The sequence below is a fragment of the Osmia lignaria genome, chromosome 6 (genome assembly GCF_051020975.1).
Source record: "Osmia lignaria lignaria isolate PbOS001 chromosome 6, iyOsmLign1, whole genome shotgun sequence".
In the NCBI taxonomy this organism is placed as follows: Eukaryota; Metazoa; Arthropoda; class Insecta; order Hymenoptera; family Megachilidae; genus Osmia; species Osmia lignaria.
Genome location: NC_135037.1, coordinates 4,833,500 through 4,859,010, shown reverse-complemented (window position 1 = coordinate 4,859,010; position 25,511 = coordinate 4,833,500). Strand labels below are relative to the sequence as shown.

The window sequence follows — 25,511 nt, the reverse complement described above, 5'->3', positions numbered from 1 at the left end:
CTTTTTTTTCCGACCAGCACAAATGGACTCTGATGATTCGCTTATTGCACAGGGAATTTCTAGATTGAATCATGCCGTAGGAATGTCGGATCGTCGAGCTTTTCAACACCTTGTCTGTTTGCTCTGTTCTCGGTGAAAAATGAAGGGAAAATGATGAAGCGGGAAAAATAAAAGTAGTCAATGTTTTTTTACCTGAATCTTTTTGTTTCTGACTGGGAAAAGGGATAAAGAAAAATTGTTCCGTAAAATGCTCCATTTCATTCGACAAAATGTTTGATAATTCAATATTTTGTACTATTCAGAATCAAAGTTCCTTATTAAGAACGCAGAAAAATGAAAAGTGTTAAAATTGTTAAAAAATAATCCTACAAGAGTTTGAAATTTTTTGGCAATTTGTAAGAATTCTCAACAAAATCAAAATTTCTCAAAACGGGTGGGTGGGCACTTCTCAGAAAAAAGCACCAATTTTTTATTTTAACTTCCAATCCAACTTCTTCAGAGCAGTCATTAAAACAGTAAGCGAAGACTTTCGATCAAGATTTTCAGCAGAGGATGTAATAATTCAGTCGGATCACGCGCTACGAGTTCATTTTCCCTCACGAAAGAAACGCGAGCGAATTGGAGCAGCGGTTTCGACTCATCTGCAGCAAACCCGGCAGCTTATTGGTACGAGGAAAATCCAGCGAGGGAAACAATTAAGGTGACTAGAATCGTGATACATGGTCTCGTTACCGATGGTACGGTATCGAAGTGTTGGAGCACGTGTGCGAAACTTTCGTCAATTAACCGACGAATCGAGCCACAAAAGGAACAATTTCTGGCTGATGCGTGACCAATTAGAAAGGCCAATATAACGACGGGATGAGCAAGTTCACGGCGCGGAATTGATTAATACCGAATCGTTAAAATTTATGGCGACAGAGAATCGAATTTCGACATAGATATCTCTTGTTACCATCTGTATTAGGTTGTTGAATACCAAATGGCCAATTTCGAAACAGGAATTCTGACAAAATTTCATAACATAAAAGTAATATGAAATTAGACTCATTATACATCTTAAAGCTCAAAGTCTGAAGGAAATTACTGTATAAATCATTTGTTAATATCATTGACACGAAATGACTTATCGTCAATTATATTAAATTACAACTGATTTTGAAGTGTGTAATTCATCACATAAAATTATCGCCAAGTGAAGAAAGTTCTTTAACGTCATTATAGATGTTTCCAATTAAAAGTCAGGGAAACTATTCCCAGCTTCCTAATCCAACTAACGATTTTGAATCCGTATTAGTGTTTCAACTTTAGAATCTGTCGGCTTCTAATTAACACCAGGAACTTGTTACCCAAATAAATCTCTTGAGATAAATTTTGGGAAAGAGTACAGCGATAATCATAATTCTTAATAATTTCCAATTCTTTAATTTTGGAAATTTATAAATTTGCAGAAATAAATTAGACAAGATAAGTGAAATACGAAGCTAGTCAAATATTAATGCAAACAGAAGTTAAAGTATTCAAAGGAAGAAATGATTAAGTCAAGAAGGTAAGTTTCACAAAGTTGAAGTAGCAGGACCGTAGTTCTCTTGTCAGTTCGCTTAGCGAAAAGCAAGAAACTTTAGTATATGTTGCGATTAATTTACGACTTTCTAAAACTTGTACTGAGGATTAACGTAGCAAGCAGAACTGTTTAGAAATGCAAAGGTAGAACACTCCTTCCGGAATAAGCTCTTTAAAACGACTTTATTAAGTCGCCAGCTTGTATGAACGTGTATTAAGTTTTCGACACGTATTTATGAAAGCTTCACTCTCGTTGCAATATGAACTTATGAAAAGTAAATGAAAAGGATAAGGTTGAGAAAAGTTGAATTTTATGTCAACTACTTTCTTCTTGTCATCAAATTTTGATAAACTAAGGGGCAATAACTGGCAAAAATATTCAGCAATTTTAAAATTTTACAATTTTCAATTTTCTTTTAAAATGGTATACAAATTTTTATACCATTCGATACTATTCATTTTTAAAAATTAAAAATTTTATGTAAAATGTTATATAGTTTGGAAATACAGCAATTTTCCATTTTCTAGATTCTTAAAATCCTAAAAAAAAATTATTAATTAATTATTACTTTTTAAATACATGTGTCCTATATAATTTCATTTTTAATCCAACCGTGAAATAAAAAGAGATTTACCTATGTTTAGTATTAATGAAAGATTAAATTATTAGTAAAATACGAATTAAAAAAATAATTAATTTGATCATGAAAGGGTTAAAACGAATTCCATCAATCGTTGGTGGAATCCGAAATTGTGATGCTGCTATTTTCTGCAACTTTTTCCGGAAACACGCGCGGAAGACGTCGATCCGAGTACTCGATACTCAAATTGAATTTCACCCAATATGTGCTAGCGACACGATGCCACAGAAGAAGAAGGCGTCGATTGAAATGCTGATCGATCGAAACGTCGCGATCCAACAAGATTTAAGGACCTCTTTGCGTCTACGTGGCAGGCTTAGATCGAGTTCCAGCCAACTCCGGAAACTTTCGAATTTTATTTTCCTCGTAAGGAGTTTCCTGGATCGAATAATAATTACCGTGATCCGTTGCCCGAGACGACTTCTGTCAACGTTTACGGATGTACTTTCTTTTTTCCTACTTTCCATCTGAACTAGGATGATGTATCGAGAAACTACTGCGAATTTTTCACTTGAAATTTAATTTAAGTTTATTCTAACAGCATCATTCATTGCCGGATTAATGGTTATTGTTGGTGACTTTTATTTAATCCTCGAACGGCGGACCATGAAGAGAGCCACAATGACATAAGCAGCTCAAAGGGAAAAATATTGGATAAAAATATAGAGGTACATATTTTTATAAAAAATATAAGCTACTTTTTACTAAATGGTTTGCAAAAATTATTTCAACCGGATAAAATTTCAAAATTTAATATACCTACATTTTTGTATTTTTACATTTTATAATAATTGTCAAAGAAACAAAATGTAAGTTAAACCAGGTTTGAATATTAAATTGTCCTTAGAGTAATTACGAAACTAATCCCAGAAAGAATGATAATTGCTTTATATATGCGGTTTAATATTAAAAGTTACCTAACTAGTATCACCGGAGGCGATCTTTTTAACTGCAACCAAACTAATAGTCAGTTTTAAAGTCCATTTGCTGAACTCGATCCTCCTCCAGTTCCACTAATTACTTGGCAAATAGTAACAAAATGCAGTTAAACGTTGACCCAAGAAACACAACCAGAGCATTTACTGCTCTTCGTGAAAATTTAATTCGAATGATGTTTAGCTAAAGAAGAGACGATTTAAACGTTCTTTAATCATTAATATTATCACGGCATATTTAAATAATTCATTAACATTTAAAATATACGAACTTGACTTTACATTTGCAATATTGTATTTAACAATTTAACTAACCGCTTTTGTTCTCAATTTGAAAATTTCATATATGAATTTAGAAAAATATGAATTTTCATGTTTAATAGAAATTTTCATATTTAAAAATGCAAAAACTTAATCATTGAGAAAAATCAATTTTTGTAAATTTCAATGGCGTATCATCATTCGTGTATGAAATTCCCAGGAATTTTGAAATTGAAATTCGAGTTCGTTAACTAATTCCTAGTAGCTGAATATTGCACGGACGAATCGTTTATTCAGTAGTAACATCAGACCGTGTACATTAAACCTAAACGATGCTAAGTAATTGCAATTGATCATGGTGGATCATGTGTGAGATAGGGCTAATTGTAGACCAGTTTTGCAAACGAACTAGCAAGTCAACCCGTGGCAATCGAAATCGTCGCTCGTGAATCATTCTGTCGCGGTTGTAATTCGCTAAATGTGTCCGCGTGTCGATCTGCCAGCTCTTGATGGATTCGCAAAGGGAATTTCATAGAGTACCGACAATTATCGCGAAATCTCTCGCAACGGTGTCGATATTGAATTCGAAACGACTTCGAGAAAGAAAACTCATATTTCACCATTTCGGATGGCTTTTATCAGAGAAATATTAAATAAAATAGAACGAAATGAAATGAATAAAATATTAAATGCAATTAGCTGTGAAACAAAGCTGCAAACAAGATTCGTTTATTACAAAATATCACGGAGTGCTAAATAATTATTTTGTGTTGTATATTGATGTTTGCCACGATTTAAGCTTTGGTAAATATAAAATTGAAATTTTCATTATGAAATCGGAAATAAGAGTTTTAATTAAATCAGGAAGAATATTTGTTGATTTAACAATGAAATGAAATTGGAGAAATGCGATGCGAAGGAATGAGGATTTGAATGCACTCAAAAAAATTTTAATTAAATTTTCCTGTTAAGTAAGATTACACAGTAATTATTGGATTGAATTTATAGTATTTACGTAAATTTCATATTTCACGCTCTAGTGTGTTCTTTAATACTGTATTATCATTCCAACCTCAACGAGCAGCATTTTTATTATTAATAAAGCCAATAGTAATATATTCTGTTATATCTTCTTTTTTTTTCTTAATATTAGTCGGCGGACCACGGAGAGAGCCCCAGTTGTATTTCATATTATTTTTACTTTCTAAATTTTACACTGTTTCTTTATATGAAAATCAATATCCCTGTACATATTTTTTGACATAGCAAATGAAAGGTTTAGGATAGAGCCCCCTTCAAAGTTGGGACCGAGGCTGTAGTCCCCCTTAGACCTTTTCCTAATCCGATGCTAATTACATTCCATCTAACTATACCATTTAGATAATGGTTAATTAAATAAAATTTCCTATTCTACAGCTGCAACTTTTTAATTTTGACCTAGAAAAATAGTAATTCCAAGGAATGCTACCTAACACACAAACTTTATCTGCAACCTCTGCACTGTCAAAGGGTCCCTGAGGTTTATAGGCGTGAAAACGAGCAGCGTTTAACATCCAAACTCTGTCACGATGAAATATGTCTCCGAAAGATTTATAGTCAGCAGCTCGCGAAGAAGTAGTTATCGAAGGTCCGCGAGTTCCTTCCACAAATCGATCAGGCAGACTCTAATCGGGCCGCAGACACGGTTAGTGAATTGTGGCCTACCGATAGCATGAATCACGAACGGTAATTTCACAGCCACATAGACGAGACGGTGCCATCGGGTGTCGTAATTCAAAATTATAAGCGGCGAGTAGCATCGAAATCTGGAACGAGATCCGCAGGCGTCGTCGCGTTCCTCCTGATCGAACGAAAACCACATCACGAGACATCCCCACGGGAACCCTTTCGACGTGTTCGCGTTAATCACCCAAGTTTCCTAATTAACAACAACCCACCCTTTGATGCATACCTTTCGTTTTTCCCATGATACCAATCCTCAATGGCATCGTTCTTTAACTAAACTATGAACTGCTTTTTGTTCAATGAACCAGGGAAAATTAACTAATAAATGATAGAATATTCTATCACTATTATACTAATTATATTATATTAATATTACAAAATAGTAAACTAAATAGATTTAATTTTTATTGTAATCGTGTGACTTTGACAGGACCAGATTAAGATTTCTGGGACCTGGGGCTGTCAAACTTTCGAGAAGCTCCTTGGTTAAAAAATTGCAATTTATTCTAAACAAAATTTGAAAATCTCATTCAATATTTGTTTGATATATCGTAGTTTTATTATTCTTATCATAATATATATAATTGCCTTCTCTGTAACAATCAATGTGTAAATTATTATATAAAAGCTACGAAATAATAAATTTTTTAATTAATTTTAGATTGCAATTTCTACTCTAAATTACATTTCTTCAGACCCTAGCTTTCCTGTAAAGCAAATATTTTTCCCAACTTTACACCATTCCTGCCTTATTACTCATAGACGTTAACCAATTTTCACTGGAATTTTCAATAAAGAAAAAGATTCGAAAGAGAAGAAAAGCGAGAGCTCACGGTGAAAGAATATAGGCTTGAGGTGAACGCCAATACATGTCAGAAAGATTAATGACACTCGGCTAATAAATATATTATTAAATTCCAGAGCTTCCGAGATTGTGCGAAAGCTCTTGTTGGGTGGCAAAGGACAAGGGTTCTTTGAGAAATAATTAATTTCGCAATTTTTTCTTCGACTACTCGCAAGGATCGCCCGTTTAGTTTTATTTCGTTGAAAGTTTCGGTGGAAGAGGAGACAAGTTTCATATTCATTACAGGATGAAATTCCCAGGAAGGATTAAACTTTCGAATTTATTACTGACAATGAGAAAGAAATGTTTTTTTCAAAGTAGACGAAGAATAAAAAAGAACTATGGGTGTTTATGAAATTGTACATTTTTGTAGAAAAATGAAATGAAATGAAAATTAATATCCAGTATCATATTTCTCTCTATAGAGCTGACAGATTTTAAATAAACAATTTGCTGCAATTGATACTTGCATTTTTCTCCCAATTTATTACCCTCGGTAATAATTATTAATTAATAAGTACAATACTTAGATTGTAATACACCCAAATTGCAGAAATTATAAACAAGATTGTATATAAAATATATGTTATTCAGATCATTAGTTATCGAATCTACATAATTAACAAATATAAGGAATCGATATTTAATTAAATACTGCAGTTCTCTTTGCTAATTGAACTTCATGTTACAACGACAGTGTAATTTATTGTACCTTGCAACACCTGCGTTCGAATAAACTTTTCAAACACAAACACGTACGCAAATTATCGAATATAGAGAAGCCACGAAATGCACAGAATTTCTTGTCGAAATAATTCAAACAGCATACACGAATCAATCAATTAAACTCCATCAATGTTTCTGGCGTGCATTAGCATCGACCTTAGAACCGAAGATGGATTATTGCGTTTCTCCTTTGAAGAAGTTCACAGCTACATCGAGTATATTCTACTCATTAACAAGTAATCTCATCATTCACGCCTCTTCGATCAATTCGAGGGCAATTTACGAAGGCAACCACATTAATCATCCCCCGTGAAACGCTTACCTTGTAAAATACGAATATAAAGTATAGTTTCCGAATTGTCCGAGTAACGAAATATAAATTCACGGAACGTAATGTTTCTTCCTCTCTCGTGAGAAATTTAAACTTACAGAAAACAGAATGGGTCACTTTGGAACAACTGAAATAGAGTTTCTCTATTTATTATGCTTCCCCTGCAAATGACTCTATACTTCCTTCAAGTTTCCCTGTTAACGACCACCTACTCCCTTGAAATTTACCGTCGTCACGAGATTCAATTTCCCTTTTTGATAATACGACTGGAATTGGCCGAGTAATTTCAGTTCGTTCCACTTTTCTTAATATTTTACGTGCAGTGTACACTCGCGATCAAATCAGGTTTCTTTAGGGAAAATGGCAATACAGGGGAAGCAGGAATTCTCCAAAATTTAATTTTGATAATACTGATATTAAAATTAATTTTAAACAAAAGGTATAATTTTTCATTATTACATATTATAAAATTTAGTATGTAATTGACAAGTAGGGGAGGGTGGGTAAGATGGTAAATTGATTAAGATGATCGAAACACTTACAAATTAGTTTTCCACCTTGTAAAATACTATTAATTTCAATAAAAAGTAAATATAGAGCTCACTGTTATTATTTACAAGGAGGCCTATGGGGAAGGGTGGGAAACCAGGATATCAACAATTTATCCGGGGAAGTATTAATCATTTTTTTCAAAATGAAATAATTTTAATGCCATCGTAAAAAAGGAAAAATCACGCGAAGATAGGACGAAAGAAGTGTAATTTAGGTCGTATGCGAAAAAGGATCTAAGAACCACCAAAAAGAGAAATAGTTTGCCAGGTGTTGCAGCAGCTCAACGAGGAAACGATTTTTAAGGAGACGGCACGAATGGGAAAAAGATTTAATAAAAGGAGAAACGAGAACCATAGCTGGACGAAAATAAAAAGAATTTATTGCATTGCATCTGCGCGTGAGAAGTTCCAAAGTGGTGGTGATATTTTGCAAAGTCGGACTTCCTGTATATTCGCTGAAAATTCTTGCAGATTCAGAAACAGAAGGGCGTAAAGAAAAAAACCGGGACCAATTTACAGGGTAAGAGGATGAAAAGTGAGAATTATTATATAGAAAAAAACCATGGAAGGGAGAAAAAGTTTCAAGAATACTCAGGAAATGAAAACACACTGGAATAGGGAAATATGTATACGTTGCACTTTTACAAAAGCTTTTATGCTGTTTTGTAGTGTTTACACTGAACTAGAAAATATTTTAAAATGGAAAATGCTAAATGGATTTGTACAAAAAAGATTAGAAATTGGGTATTCGCTAATGGATGATATTGAATTGTGGGCTAGTTGATTTATTTGTTGTTTGCAATAAGAATATTGATGGAGTGTTTATCTATTAATTTTAAAATTAATAGACTTTTAGAAAATCTTCATTTCTAAATCTTAAATTTCTAAATTCTAAAATTCTAACTAAAATAAAACCACCTAATATTTTCTCCTCAAATAACATTCCTCCAGCAATTGCTAAAACCTTATTCCGTCTAAAAGAATAGATCAAGGCTAAAAAACAGTACAAAGAACAGTTCTTTCTCTCTTTCGAAATCGAACAATTCCAGGACGAATGCTCAAGTGGTCGGATTCTCAGAGACGTGTGATCTAGAAAGACACGGAAAAGCGGTTTGAAAGTGGTTGAAAGGATGGAACAACAACAGGAAGAAAAGGTTTGCAGACAGTGGAGGGTGGAGACTTTCTTCGGAAGTTTATCATTACTTCGCACCCGTGTATCGAAAGCAAGACCTGCGTCCCGATACCCACCGGCTAATATCATTTTAAAACCAAAGTTTCCACGCAAACTTTTGCTTATTATTTCTCCTTGTAGCCACAGGCGGAGGCCAGCAATTCAGCCTCCGGATGGATAAGAATGTTCAATCGAACTTCTTTTATCCCATACTGGCGTTACTCTGTCCCTTGTTGTTCCGAAGTTATCGGGCAAGTATCGAAAACACCGGAATGGAAATCAGAAACCAGATAGAGGACAATGCTCTAGCTGATAGAAGATCAGCCCAGAAATGGTACTATTTCTTGCGTTTATATTACGCTTGTTGATCTCATTTGCTAGCCCTATTATTTGGAAATAACACAGGGAAAGTTTAAACAGATGATGGTGTTCTATTTTTCTACGGGTGGCCCTGTATTCTTCAATTCTACTTAATAATAAATCTACAAAAATCGTTTTCCATTCGTTTTCATTTTCGAAGATTTCGATATTTATGACCTAGAAACTATTGATGCTGAAATATTTGTATAAAATATTCATTCCTATCCTATCACCTGTCTACAAATATGCAAGAATCTATTTCCAATTTTTCCATTTTCAAAAAATTCCAATATTTATGATATATGAACTATTGATGCTGAAATCTATTTTGACTATTAACTCTCGAGATACAATCCCACTTATCAATAAATCCCCAAAAATCTATTTCCATTTTTCTTTCATTTCTAAAATATTCCAATATTTATTGTATCGAAACTGTTGATGCCGAAATATTTGGTTAAAATATTCATTTCTCGAATACAATACCACCTATCAACAATTCTATAAAAATTTATTTTTAATTTTTTCATTCTCAAAAAGTCTCAATATTTATATTACAGAAACCAGTGGTGCCGACATTTTTCTTCCTATCTATAAAATCATCAGATAATAAATCTACAGGAATCTATTTTCGTTCTCAAAAAAATGCTGAAAAAAATATTCTCCTCAAAAGTCACTTGAAAAGCTTTCACAATTCTTGAATTTATTACAAAAAAGATAGTTCTATTTGCGAGGCTATTTCCAGCCGACAGGTCGCAGCGGGACGCTGGAATCCCATCGACGACGCGTCGCGCAAGTGAATAAAGTCGGTCGAAGGCCAGACACGGCCGAGCCAAGAGCGAGCTGTACTACTTGAGCGTAAACAGAGGGGAAGAACAAAGGAGCAGGTAGATAGGTGGATTTCTATCGGAGATACGCTGTACGTCAGGGCCAAACGTTGGATTCCCCGTGCCCCCCGAATGATAGGTTCATTTCCGATCGTAGCCCGCAATCAACAATACACCGTTGGACATTCCAGATTCCAGATCTGTCGGCATAGCCGGCCCCGTAAGCGTTTATCCGCAAGCGTGCGCGGAAGAACCTATATCTCTGTACAAGCTTCTATGTTTGCATCCTCGGTGTGTATGTACGTGTGCAGGTGCATCGTAACCGGGATTCAGCTTCTCCCTACCCCACGGGTTGCAATAGAGCTTGTTATCTGCTGTACCGGCACGGCTGATGCACCGTTTATTGCTGGCGCAGCAACTGCGACAACACTCGCGGCCCATTGTGACCGGTCCCGGCTTTTTGAAGCGGACAAGAGCACCCGGAGAAAGGATAGCGCGCTATCGGGACTCTTTTTATCTCCTCGCCACGCTGCTTCGTTTTCGAGGATAATTTGCGACACCAGCTGCTTCTTGCGTCTACCTCGGACAGATTTCAGTATACTTTCTGATTACCTCGATTTTTCTAGTATGCAATACAATGCCTTCAGTGTGTTAAGATTGAAATAACGAGGAATTGTACTTTTTAATAATAATAAGTTGATAACGACCGCAAATTTTTCACATTTTCTTTAGGTTGTCGCTCGGTGCTTGTCACGCACGTTTTACTGTCGTTCGTAGTCTAATAAGTAATTACAGTATATTTATTGACGAAAGAAGGGTTAAATCTACTATTCCTTTTTTTTCTATTGTACAGCCTTATAATTTTAATAAATTACTTATATATTTGTGACGCCAGCCAATTAGATTATTGTCCAGAAAATTGTCCAGAGATTCTTCGTAATTTTGTATACTGTTAAAATTATAAAGGCCATCAGTGTCGCTGAAATAAATCACGATTTAACGTTTCTTAACAGCTCACAAATTATTCTCCTAAACGTGGAGCTAAGAAAGACAATAAATCTGAAGGAATTAGAAAACCAACACGCCCGAATAGAAGCTGTGTATCTTGAAACGAATCCTCTTATCCTATCAACCCCCATAAAACATCCACCACTACAAAACGCTGCAGGCACTAAGTTTGTGTACTCTACACCTTTCGCCTCGGCGAAACAGACGAATCAGCGTTTTCCCGGCTGACTGTCAGCGCTCGGTGTCGTTATCGGGAGGGATATCGATTTAATTTCCCGGTGACTTTATTTTCGCGATAAATTTGTGATAGTCTCGCACCAAGCTGCGAATACCTTCAAGACTTCCTCACGTGTATGTTCATTTATCTCGATCCTGTGTCATGCTTTATTGGTACAGGGTGTCTAATATTTTAACGTTATATTCCATGAATTACAGTAGAGCAGGTTTTAATATAGATACTTCCTCCGATAAAGTCTGTTTTTGTAGTAAATTTGAGAATTTTAACACTTTTTATCCATGGAATGATTAGGATAGGCATGATCCACATTAAGGCTTCAAAAATGTCAATTGATTAATAATTAATATGGTAATTAAATGGTATCTTTACATAAAATAAGAAAATTAAAGTAATATAAATGTAAATTATAAATAAATATTTACTGCTCTATAATGTTTTTTTTTCTGAATTTTCAATGATAAAAGAATCTTAATCGCCATCTAATTTTCAACTGTAGTTGATTAATATTTAAATTGCAATAAAGAAACTTGATATTTTCTAAATTACAAAAAAAAAATGAAAGCCTTACTTTGAAAAAATCTTTCAATCTATAATATAATACAAAAATTCTTAAATTATTGAAAATATCATTACAACCTTTCCAACAAAAATCTGCATATGTTTATTAGAACATTTTATAAGAAGACACCCTGTATAATTGCACCTACCAAGACTGCGACTGAGTACAACTGATCCGGATGACGATATTCGGCTAACACGGTAACTATTATCGATATTCTGTCAAAATGAGGAAATTAAAAATGTAACCTATCGACGTCGGGATCTAAGGGCACTTGACGATTCTCGAAGCTGGTGGCCATTTTTTAGCCGATCCTGACCATCCTTTTGAAAATCGACTACCAGCTATTTCTTGCGGTAAAGGAAGATCCATCTGGCTGGAAGAACGATGCCCACCACGAAAATTGATAAATCAGAGTGGACTGTGAATAAGATGGACTTGGATAAAGCCGACAGGAAGGAGATGTCCAAATTTGTTTTAGTAGACGTAGCAATTTGTTTTATCTCGAAATAACACAGTGATGCTCGTCCAATTTTGATTCTTATCAGTAATAGAAGTTTTAATTTGAATTTCTTAGATTCAAATTAACCTTAGATGGTTTACATCTTTTTAGTAATATTTTAATAATTATAATAGAATTCCAGTTAATAAATTGAAAGCAAAGTATAATATATAATAATTGAAATTCAAATACAGGACAAATTGTTAGTCTATATTTCATAATAGTACTAAAAAAACGAAAAATAAAATGGAAACAAGTAAAGTTTTTACCAATAATGATTCGAACGTAAAATACTGTTCACAATCAGGAAGATTGTTTTGAGCCTACAATTTCAAAGGAGTTTAAATAGCAGATGTTCTTTTGAAAATAAAAACACGGTGGTTTTTTGCGCAAACATTTCCATTCTGTTTAACTTTCTAATTATTCCATCCACATAACGCTGAGTAGTTCCCTCTTTTTAAATTGAAATTTGAACGCGAACAACGCATGAAACAAGTATAAAAAATCAGAGTATTAAAATGCGAGAAGAAAGTGCACCGTTTCTGGGAAATTTTCGGCATTAATTCTGCAAAACACTTTTAAATAATTACTTTGCAGAACTGGATCAATGGTAACCCAAGCGAACTTAAACTAAAATTAATTATTCAAATTTTTGAATGAAGCATTATCATATATTGGAAAAATATTAAAAAATTCTACAATTAAATTTCAATCGTTATTTCAATGGCCCAATATTACAAATAATAAATTATAATATTTGGTTGTTTAACAACGCTTGCAAATACAATTTTCTAAATTTATGTCAGATCAAAATTTAAATAAAAGTTTTCAGAGCTAACTTTTAGAAGTTCAAGTTATCTCAAACTTTGTAATAAAATGTGTTAAAGAAACTAATTAATCCTTCTTCAAGAGTGAAATTAAAATGCTCCAAAAATGTAAAGCATCGTTAAAAGGTAGAAGCAAAAATCTATGGGAATATTTGAAACCATCCTTAACCTTCTGCGAAAGTCAAAGACACAGAAGATTAAGCTATTCTTTCCCGCGTTCCCTATACTTCCATGACGACTTTTGTTCCAGCTGGCAGCCACGACCATCCCTTTTTTCGCCTATAAAAACTAACGGCCGTTAAAGCGCCCTACTAAAAAGAGAAAAGACGGTTTCGTGCAATTAATTAAATCGCCAGGGAGACGAATCATGACACAGCAATGTTTCGCATGTCAAATAAATCATTCTCCCGTTTGAATTTACCTGCATGGTCGATCAAAATACCATCAGAACAATTTATAAATAGGGTAAATTCGGGTAAACTTAAAATTTCATTTTAGAAATTAAATAAAAATATAATGACAGATCAGAGATTATATAGATAAATAATTGAGATTAATCTGCTCTAAAGGTACCAAATCGAATTTTTATAATTTAATTTTTATTCTTTCACCCGTTTTCATTACACATCACCACCTTTCTCCAATTTTCCAATTTTCTCCCAATTTGCCATAGAACCTCTTCACCATCAAATTCAGCGTCGACCTCAAAAAAGACAGCAAATATTACGTGGTGGCTTGACAAATTATCGCCCAGTTTCGGGGTGTCGCGGCGGCCCGGACAGTACCTACCCTAAAATTAGCCGAATTACGGAATCGTTAACAGTCGATTACGTTCCTTTGGCCGGACCAATTGTCGCCGGTTTCGATACAAATGTGGACTAAACCGAACGTAAGTTAACGAGAGGATTTCGTGGTAGTCAATTGTTCCCGAGAGATAGGCAGAGAAAAAGAAGATGGAAGAGAAATTGTGCCGAAGGAAAGCCGTAGTTTTCTCGGGGATGGCCAGACAATTCGAGACGCGAATTAAAAGGAAATTCGGCCGCAACGTGGAAAATGTTCCTGCGAAACGAGCTCGTCGAATTGCTCTCTAATTAGAAGGATTCGAACACCATGGTCCAAAGGATAACACACGACTAGGGGTTGGCCTCCTTATCGTCTAGCTAACTTTATTCCAGAGTAAACTGAGAGGATAATAGTCATAGTAGTTTAAGTCAAATTTTTTTAAATACTGCAATTTATTCAAAGATATTGAAATTATATTATTTTTTAAATAATAAAAGAGTAAATAAAAATATTTGTAAAAAATTATAATAGCAGACGTATTTATGCGAGGTAAATAGATAGTAAAGAAAATTACTATTATACAGTGATACTAATTTAATGATGAACAGTAATAGTGTTAATCCACTGACACTAATGCGAAAGGCTCAACACAAATCTAAAATCCACAGAAAGCATCGGAGCAGCACGTTCAAATTTACCCGACTAGATTATTATTTATCTTCCCAATTTCCCATCTCCGGCGATTCGAAAACCCATCCATGGACCGTATGAAATTAAACACCTCCCGTTCGACTTTTCAACAAAAGCTTCAAAGGGCATTGGAAAGGAAAGGGCCGCGGAAACCTTTCGAACGTGAAGCTACGAAGACAGAGTATGTCCCGGCAGAACAAACAAACGGAAAAGCTTAAAATCGATGCTCGGTCGGATGAAGACCCATCCTTTAGCTTGACGAGCCAATTGAGAGAAAGAGAGATTCGAAGGGAACCAGCCAATAGGTCCACAAAGAGCGGTACTTTTATTCCTAGGCGGCCGGTATAAATATTTTAGCATTTGTTGTCTGACATCTTGTTAGCAGACCGGTAAAACTTTCGACCGTGGAATGAAAACGGCCCGTCTCGGACGTGTCCAAGGATCCACGGTCAAAAGTTCCTCGGTCGGTCGTGAAAAAAGGATTGACAAGAACAGGCACACCATCGTTCTCATCGCGAATTACCGGGATATATTTGTCGACCTAATGGACCGACGAAAGGAACTGCTATATCAAACAAATATTCCTGGAAATTCCGCGAGATGACCGCCTTTTGTTCTTCACCATTCCTTCGATGGAATTTTCAAGAAGTATTGATACTATCGGATTTTTTGGTACACATGCTATACTTGTAAGGAGAGATATTTATAAGTCTTTTTTAGATTTTAACCTGTTTTTTTAGATTAAAAAAATCCAGAGGAAAAAACGATAATGTTTTTACCTATAAGCCCAATTTCTTTGGTGTCTTAGGACTACAAACTGATCCAACTAAAAGAAGGAGTGGCTAAGCATCGAGACAGCTCAAAGGAGTTTAAAGTTAAATAAATAACATGAAGAAACTGGAATCAGAGAAACAAAGTTTTTTAATGAATTAAATTCTCAAAGAATAGTATAATTTCACTGAAGAAATAAAAATAAATGCTATTATAACGCAAGAAATTTGTGTAATAATTTAAAAATATTTGATCATGTTTTTTGTTTAAAGAATCCAAAATGAAGATTGTTCGAATTAATTAAGAAAAGTAGATCCTCGCGTCGGTAAAGGAACCAGCCACGGTAGTTTTATTAATTTTAATCCTGCTGAAAGAACAGACTTCAGTTACCTTAAATCTACCGATCCGAGGTTGCTTCCTGCCGTTTGCTCAAGGAAACGAAACTTTTCAACAGGACTCTGTGACAGTTAATCTAGATGTAATCAGTCCTCTGTAAAATCATGGACTCGATTTACTTTGATCCAACCAACTTTCTATAACTTTCCATCTACCAGCTTCGGTAATTGTTCTTTAATTTCCTTCTTTAGAAATTCATATTTTCATGAAAAATATTTACTTTGAGAAAAATTCCAGATATAAAAATCTAGAGGAATGGATGCATACAGAATAAATTGAAAAATTCTGCAAATATGATAAACTTGCAACGTCCAGAAAAAGTTGCAATTTTAATTGCAAAAATTCTAGGAACGTGGTAATTATAAATTTAAAAATACCCTGGCTATTATATCCTGGCTGGTAATTATCATAATAATAATAATGTGTATTCAAAATTCCACAATGAACAGTACAACCATTTCGATAAGCTACCGTCCAGGAAGAGCATAAACACAAAACATCTTCCATTCCGGTATGTAACATCATATTAATTAAAAGCTTCATAGTATTACAGGAAACAGCAGCAATTAACAACGGAAATACACCGTAGCGTGTAGTACAATGTGTCTGTAAACGAAGGTGAAACAAGCATCCTTGAAAATTCACGGTTTCTCTAACAAGGAAATTTATAACGAACCGTGCTTAAACCGATTTCCAGCGAATACATTCTCGAATTCTCGCTAGATTTATTATTGTACCAACGCGGGAAATAACGAGGTAGAATTGTAGAAAAAAGAAAAAAGAATTCGAAAAAATATGGTCAATATACAGCGATGTAACAAATTCTTGGGTTTATTGTTTCAATTCCAAGCAAAATATAGCGTTGGATTCATGGATGTTAATTTCAGTCAATTTTAAAATTAACAGTACTTTTTAATATTTGTAGAAATTATTAGAGACTAAAGAATTAACATTTCAAATTTTAAGGTCGTAAGGAAATTATACATATTACTTTTCTATTTGCTTTTTTCATATAATATTCTAAATTTTTCGAAAGAAAAATAATCAAAATTGTGGGTGATACTAACTTAAAAAAAAATCTTAAGGAAGGGCTTCTCATGTTCAAATAAACAGCCAGGTTGGATTTTCGAATTTACAATCGGAAAATCGACGAGGTTTAATAACGACGAGTCGCTGCTATCGGAATCGAAACGGGCGGGAATTGAGCGCAAGTAATCCGAAGAAATTCTCGAAGAAAGTTTTAATTAACCGCCGTTCGATCCACTTTCGAAGGTACATCTGAATTTTCTGACCTACGAACGTCGATAAGATAACTTCCAGTTTTATAAATATAGACGGTGCTTCTTTCCTATTATAAGCTGCGAATTAAAATCAGAGAAATTTTCGTATAAATAGAAAATGAGATTTCATTCTTGATAAATAGACTCCAATTACTGGGTACAATTCGGTGCCTTTTACACTATACTTTTTTAATTACTATTTAAAATTTGAATATTTTCCCACGCCTCTGTGTATTCGAAAAGTGGTGCAAGAATATAAAAACCATAAATCTTCAATTATAAAAAAGAAAATCCATAGAATTAATTTGTACACCTACTAAATAATTTTGAACATATATTAAAAATATTTAATATAAAGCTTAAATAATTTAATATACCATTCCGGAATATTATTTCTAAAAAAGTATCAGTTACGTAAAATTAAAAATTAAAGATTAAAATTGCTGAAACGAGAAATTGTACTGTTCCATTAATTCCATACTGATTGGAATTATAAACCGTACGATAAGAATCTTATATTTACCTCTGAATTTTATTTTTCCCTGAAAAATCAAAAGGACGAATAAAAACAGTATCGAGCGTGATGCGATTACATAAGGAAAGCTATAAAATCACCATGAACCTATTGCAATATCCCGTATAACGCAACATCCCTGCTACAACAGATAAGATGACTCTATCTCGCGGAAGATGCAAGGGTGCCTTTCACCAACCCCGTCTCCTCTACGCTATACTTAAGTGCTTGAAAAGCACAAACCTCATATCGTAGGTCGGCAAATATTCATAAGTTAAATATCGTCTGCATCGTAGGAGGCTCAGGATGAGGATTCGTGATATAACACCAGCACGGTATTACGTTCTACGTGAAAATCCACCCTCTTTCGACTTGTGTCGGAACTCATCTTTCGCTACAACTTTTCCAACCATCTTTCATTTCCTCCTGTTCTTGCATTTTTTTTTAAATGTTCCTTTTTATTGATACTCATATTTTTACTTTAACTGAATGCTATAATATTTCTTTTATGAGCCCTTGGGTTAAAATGACTCCTTTCATTTTTTAAGTAAAGTTAGAGATACTTTTCTAATTAGAAATTAAAATCTTGATTGCAGAAGGGGCTATTGGTGATTATCACCTTAAATTGAATACTATTGAAAAATTTTTTTTAATTAGAGAATTTTTAACGGTGTCATTATTGCATTAATTACCTAAGGTACTTAATTTAAAAATTAAATTGAAAAAACTGAAGCTTCATATTCTCAATTATTCTAAAATTTCCATCGATACCTCTAATAAGAAAAGTTTACCTAAAAAAGGAAATCAGAAAAAAATAAGAAAAGATATTTTTCGACTTTTTCACGTGTCAGGAAAAATTCTACAGAAGTGGTTGCACGTTGTTCGCGCGAATATGTCGCCTTCGAAACAACGTCAGCATTTTATCGAAGGTGTTTTCGTAAGGGTTTTCACCTCGTGAAATGACTTCACCCCTGACGATTCCATGGAATTGCAGGGGGGCAAACTGGTATTCTTCGAGTTTCTCGAGGTCTTGAAATTACTGGATGAATGGTCGCGGTGAAATCAGCATTGAAATATTTCTTTGAATAGCGGATTTAAGGGAGAAAAATGGTTTTACTGATTACCTACGTTTCTTATTTCGTATTCAATCAGATATTTTGAGTGGAACAAAGATTAAACAATATTGAGATGAAGACTGAAAGAGATTTAGAAAAATCTTCCTTTTTTTAATTATTCATATTCTTATTAGGTACCATTAATTATGATTGAAATAAAAATTCATAAATTATATAAATTTTTACACGTATAAAGACCCAAATCATTTTTTAGACTAAATGGATAATCCTTATTTAAAATAAAAAATCAAATTAAAACAATCATAAAGTAGTAATACCTAAATTTTTAAAATCAGAAAATGGAATTTAATTTAAATTATGGTGTATAAATAAGTTTTCAATTTTCTATCAATAAAAATATTTTTTAGTACAGAAAAATGTAAATAGTACTTTTTCTTTCTACGTTTGCTTATTATTAATATTAATAAATATTGATTGAGATGGACCGTTCCGTAACAATAACAGTTGATTTACCTTTTATAAATTTGCAAATTTTCACATATCATAACAGATTGCAAGTAAATTAGAGCGCCGTAAAACAAATATTCGATTCATTTTTATTGATTTTAAATCGCAATAACGTCGACCATTGCAATACGGTATCCTTGTGTAAATAAAAACACCGTGTTCCATGTTATTGGAAAGGAATATCATATCTTTTGGAAAAATGCCAGTTACCAACCATGATGTAGTTTCGAGGATAAAGGTTCAATATGTTTCCGAACATGTTGGTTACCTCATAGTACAGCCAACACAACTTTTCCATTCCTTTTGCATAGATTCAAAGTACAAAGACAACGGATTGCATAACTTATCAGTGGATAAAAATTATAATAATAATATCAAACAAAAAAGATTATAATACAAAAATTTATATGGCAAACCCCAAATTTCATATTTACTATATCTAAAAAAAATTATTTTATCAAAAAACTGATTGGATCAAATGCACCAAATCAATCTATGTCATACCAAATCAATAACATGACTCTTTTTGTAAGTTTCAAGATATTTTTTATTCGCTGTCACGATAAAGCAATAAAGTTTCATATTTGTATCCTCTTCGGGCGACAGCACAATATCCTTAAACACAATGAAGCATTTTCACTGAAGTATTTTCCTTGTAGAAGCGTGAAACATACAGGGTGAATATTGTCAATTTTCCAAATGCTTGGAAGAAAATAGCGAAACACGAGCTCGAGTATAACAACAGCGTATCTACGGTGTTTTCAGAAGCGCGTCTAACTGGTTCTATCGAAAATGAAATTACGTTTTTGATCAAACCGTGCATCGAGGACGATCTAAATTTCGATCAGCGTAACGCGATCGAGGAAAACTGTTATTCCACTCGCGGAGAGGTTCGAAGGAAAAACTTCTCTCTGATCAGGATGTCGGCAGTCCGGTCGTCATTTCCCGAAGAAAACGGACGTCAGAATCGTTCTCAGACAATCCAAGTTTCAGAAATTACATGAGATGGTGCGCCATAGAGAAGACAAAAAGTGGGTATCCGCGAAGTATTGCGAAACTTTCGCGAACTCTTGCTAGAATGAACTAAGTTTCGAGACCCTGGAACGAGTTCACTTGCCAAGATCAGGCTGGATTAGGTAATACCTGTGCACCAACGACTTATGGTTGCGGAGACCAGGCTTCATTAAACTGGAAACGATTTTCCAAATTACCCTTTATTTGCACATGCAAATTGAACTATTAGGGGCCATGCAGACGATCAATATATACACTGTCAATATTATTGAATGAATGAAGGAATATATTAATGAATTAATATTTAAAATATTGATGAAATGATTTCAGCGTCTAATTAAGAGAAGTTTTAAGAGAAACCCCTTACTAAGCCTTTCATTCACTATGTATATATACTGTTGCCTTTTTTTATGATTAAATCTTATTCAATTTTATTTAGAATAAATTTTTTGAATGAAGGAGCTTTCAAAGGTTTGATAGCCCCGGGCCCCAGAATACTCAATCCTCTCCTGAATGGTGTAACCGAAAATAAAATATTGTTTTTTGATCATACATTGTTGAATGTCAACTCGCAGCTCATATAAAAGCGTTATAAATATTGAATGTTAGATGTAAATAAATATTTGCGAATAAATATCGACGGTATCGACAATACTGTATTGATAATATACAATATCGATCTCTTTTGAAACTCAAATAAATGCCTGTCAATGGAAATTGAAATAAAGAGGAAGATAAATATATATTTCTTCTAATTAATATTAAAATAATTGTTACTTATTTTGAAATTTTATTTTATAAAACACAGATAGGGATAGTATCCTAAATACTTGGAATTCGTAAAATGGTGAAAGTTGAAAAAGTGAAACTTGAAAAAAGAAATGCAACAGTGTGGTTGACAAGGGCGCGGTAGGCGAACTGCTGCACAGGCAATGCACAATGACCCAGGTAAACGCGGGCGAAATCGCGAGTGTGGGGCGCGTCGACAGTGAAGAAACGAGACTCGTAATTGCACTTCAACCGCAGCAAACGTATTCACGTTACAAAAAACCTGGTAACCGCGAAACGAGCCAACAGCAACTGTGGAAACCGGGCGAATATTACAAACTGTCATGAACCGAAGGAAAACTTGCCACGGCTGTTGCTAAAGTGGACGAAGTTATTCATCCTCTCACCGGGACGAGATTATTTCTCGAGATCAGGCTCGGTCTCGTGGAATTGCCGGCGTACAATACGTTGCCTAGGCTTGCGGTCATGCCCCAAGCACTCGACTAAAATGAAAAGACAGAGTATCCACGAGCAATATAGAACATACGCCACTGGTCAAAAGTATTTGGATTTTATAGGAGAAATATGAAATATATTTTGAGTAAAAATTTCCAATATAACTTTGATTCAACGTATTATTGATATAATTGAAGGATTGGGTGCAAGAACCAGGAAGCTCCATTTTTTGTAGAAATTGAAATTTTATTATGTATTCAAGTATCTTGTTAGTTCCTGTAAAACTGGTAAAAATAGAGCTGCGTGTATCTTGCATCCAACCCTCCAATTAAAAAAAGCAAAAGAAGATAGATAAAAAAAATATTAATTGCCAGATTACCTAATAAATGCTGTTATTGACCAATTAACAATTTCTGGCTATTTGTTGATAGGACCTTTAGCACAAAATTCATATTAGCTCTTTCATGTAGGTACATATCAATTAGCAGTAATTAGGAGAATTTTTCATTAAAATAAAAATAGAAATATTTGAATCAAGTTCTGCCAAGTATCGAAATTCTTATAAATGCAAAACCTTTCATAATATTTAAGGTGATCTTCTTCAATATAATATTCCCAATCAAAATATTTTAAAATACTTAAAAAGGAGCTGTTTTAAAGTCATTGATGAATTCTATAATTGAACCGCATAATTCACCTTTGATACCTTAACCCCTTATCGTTTTACATTAAGTAGATATTCTTGATTGCTTAAACCGTTCCTGCTTGCTCGAAGAGACATCCTTCCGATTGTAAGACACGCTTCCAACTGACGACAGTTAATGGAAAGTTCATCCCTGAGCTGAGTTTCAGGAACAGGAATCTTGACATAAGTCGGTGCCAATTAAAATTTCACCGACTTCGTGCCCTCGACTGTTAGATGTTAATAAAGACATTTGCATATGGCTTGATGTTCGTGATATTTGCATAGTTGTACGAGGAGATGAATGCTATATGGAGACACGTATCAAGCTTTCGTTAAATATACATATGTACATGAGTTACAATTAGTGTTTTACTTTATGTCTTTTATGTATTCAGCTGAAGGAACTTTGTGTATTACTGTGTAATGAATAAGTAGGAGGGAGTTAGTTTGACATGGGAACGAGAATAATGACAAAATTCAGAAGAATTAGAATTTTTAAGAAATTAAAACTCTGCTGTATTTAAAATTTTTTAAATTTACAAAACAATGTGCAAATTTTTACTTTAGCAAAATTCCATAATTTTAAATAATTTTGTTACAATAAAAAAAAAATACGGAATGAAATAAAAATTCCCAAGACCTTCCCATTTTCAATTTTTTGTTGTTTCTTTAAACGTCAATAAAATCTTAAAGATTCCTCTAAAACTTGAATGATCCACGCAGTGAGTATCGAATAATCATTATCCCGGCGATAGTATCGATTGGTTACGATCAAAAGTCGAGGCTGGATAATAATACTGGCAACGTTAACCGCACAATGGATGAAACTCTCGCGTCAGCCACGCCATTGTTCAACGAATCTCGATCGTAGACGTCGTCGACGACGTCGTCCGCACGGTCGTCGTCCTCCTGACTGTTCGGAATCGAACAAAGGCCTGAAATCGAATAGCGAAACGATCGTTGCTTCATACATCCGGCCGACCGGAAGAGCGGGTCACCACGGCATTCAGTCGAAAGACAATCGGTTGAATCGTTCGAGTTTAGGAAAACGCGGGCTTTGGCCACATGCTTGCAACCTACCAGCTGATTCGATCAATCGACCTAAATCGCGTCTGAACCTCGTTTTCCTTCGGAACGTTGGTCACCGATGTTGCTTTATCCCTTGGATAATCGCTAAGACACGCTTCCTACCTTTCTCGCTCGCTTCCATAAAGCTTCTTGTTCCAGAAAATCCGAAGATAATCTTTGGAATCCTTTTTTTCAAAAATCTAAGACAGGATTTATTCGCTGATCTTTACTTTTAACTCCGTGTTACAAAATTTTATTCCGAACGTTAAGAATGATGGGACTAGAAAAATTGCAATCATTTAAATTATGAAATATTAATCAAGACCTCTTTCCTCCAATCATATTTCAGGTGCCACGTAGACACTTCGAAAGCATAGGAATATTCAAGTCGAACGTGGTTGAAAAACGAAAAGTAAAAGTAAGAAGAAAGGAGTAAAAAAAGATAGAAGAGCCAGGTCACTATCAGATCCTCGACGAGTAGCACGTAATCCTTCATTCCCTTTTTGCCTCATTTCCACGCCCTCATCCGGGTTTTTGCAAGTCAGGAAGACCTTCGATCCGAAACTAAAAGTCGTGCTTACGAAGGGAAGCGTTTTCAATTAAAGCGGCACATTCATTAAGGGTAATTAGGCTACCCTCGCGAAGGGTAGACTCCATCCGCTCTTTCCATCCATTCGTCTCTATCACGATGCATCACGTGATAAGAGACTCGACGATGGAGTTCTAAGGAAAGCTCTTATCGCGAAAGAAGACCGCTTTCGAGGTCCTGTAGTCTTCGGCAGAGAGAAAGAGAGGGTAACTTCTTCGGGGCTGAAAGCATTCTTGCTTCTGCTACACCAAGTGTTTTACCGTCACGGACTTTCCTTCGACTTGCGAACAGTCGCCATCAAGATCGACACCGTTATGCTTGAAAACTAGCCATTATGAGAATACGCCGCGAAGTGTATCCTCAGGAAACATTGGGGCGGATCGACGAAGAGAAACGCGAGACCCATTCAAATTCGTTTTGTCGCTGAAAACTATAGAAGATGCTCTACCAGTCTTCGTGAAACAGTGGAGAATATTAATTCAAATGTTTAATTTAATTTCGAATTTATGAAGATTCTTTGGATTCGTTATTAGGAGGACGATCTATGACACCTAGGAATACACAATCGTACATTTGACAGATTTATGTTGATTTGAATTAGTTATCATGACCTTTTGAGCCTATAAAATTCCAGTTTTCTATAAATTTATTATTTATTGAATTTTAATTAATAATTTTGTAGAAAAAAAATTTTGAATGTTGCGGGACTCGAACCTACGCCCAAAAAAAACACTGGTTACGAAGGAGTACACGTTACCACCTTCACCATGCTATTGCTGTGTTATAATTAGAGCATTTAACTATATCAATGTCAAACAAAAATTATTTGGTTTACTGTCGTTGTCGAAATATAAAACATGAAACACTGAAATACAATTTTATATCATTATTAAGAAAGTAATAATTAAAAAACAACTTTTCAGAATCTGCATAATGAAACTCATAATAAACATTCAAAAATTCTTTGTTTCTTTTTTAATTCAATTACAACAGCAAATATCTTGCTTGTCCATATTCCACAATAGCCGATCTCTTGAGACGCGAGCGACTCATCTGTTGCCACAAAAGACAGAGCAGAAGCGTAAAGAGCAATAAAGGAGATTCGAAAAGACAGGGAAGAGGAAAAGGAGAGAAGTCGAGGAAACTCTGAGTGGTAGCTCCCGGAGAAATTGCAGCGAAGACAGTGTTGCTAACTTCTACAGTAAAGTTTCACTCGCTTATTTTAATACCCAGTGCGGTTACGCCACTAGAGATAGACAAATAAGAGCAGATAGATAAACACAACGGTGTACAAGTAGCGAAACCCCTTCCATCGTGTTTACGATCCTTTCGAATTTCGTCCAGCCCGATTCAAGATTCCTTAATCAAACACGAATGTGCTGAGACATCGAAGTCTTTATTGCTCGAAGATCAACCCCTGAGTATCAAGCAGAAAACCTGTTTCCGTTTGTTACGTGTTCGATAAAATATAACAAGGAAACCACCCTAAATGACTCTTTAGATTAAAAAGTTTCTAACAAAAATTTGACAATTTCTTGGCAAAATTTTCCTCATCCCTTAAATTTACTACCGAATGTATCATCACGCTTAGTTTAAAATTCACCACTGTAAAAACCCATTTAACTTCCACCCTTTCAAGGCGCTTTATTTTTCAACGCTATGATTAATCGTTTGGCGAATTTGAACGCAACTTATCGCGATAAATCGTTCGAATATGTTGAGATGGGCGGAGGACAGGATAAACGTGTTAAAAAATTAAGCATCGAAAAACTCATGTGGTTTCGCACAGTTAAGGGTGTCGTCGTGATGAATTTCACAGGGAGTAGGAATTTTGGATACGTCGGA

General features: G+C 34.6%; 1 protein-coding gene across 1 annotated transcript in view; it reads right to left on the bottom strand.

Moving 5' to 3' along the window:
• Nucleotides 1-25,511, bottom strand: part of LOC117601723 (uncharacterized) — a 388,515-nt gene that overhangs the window by 157,305 nt on the left and 205,699 nt on the right. The gene's annotated exons all lie outside the window — the stretch shown is intronic.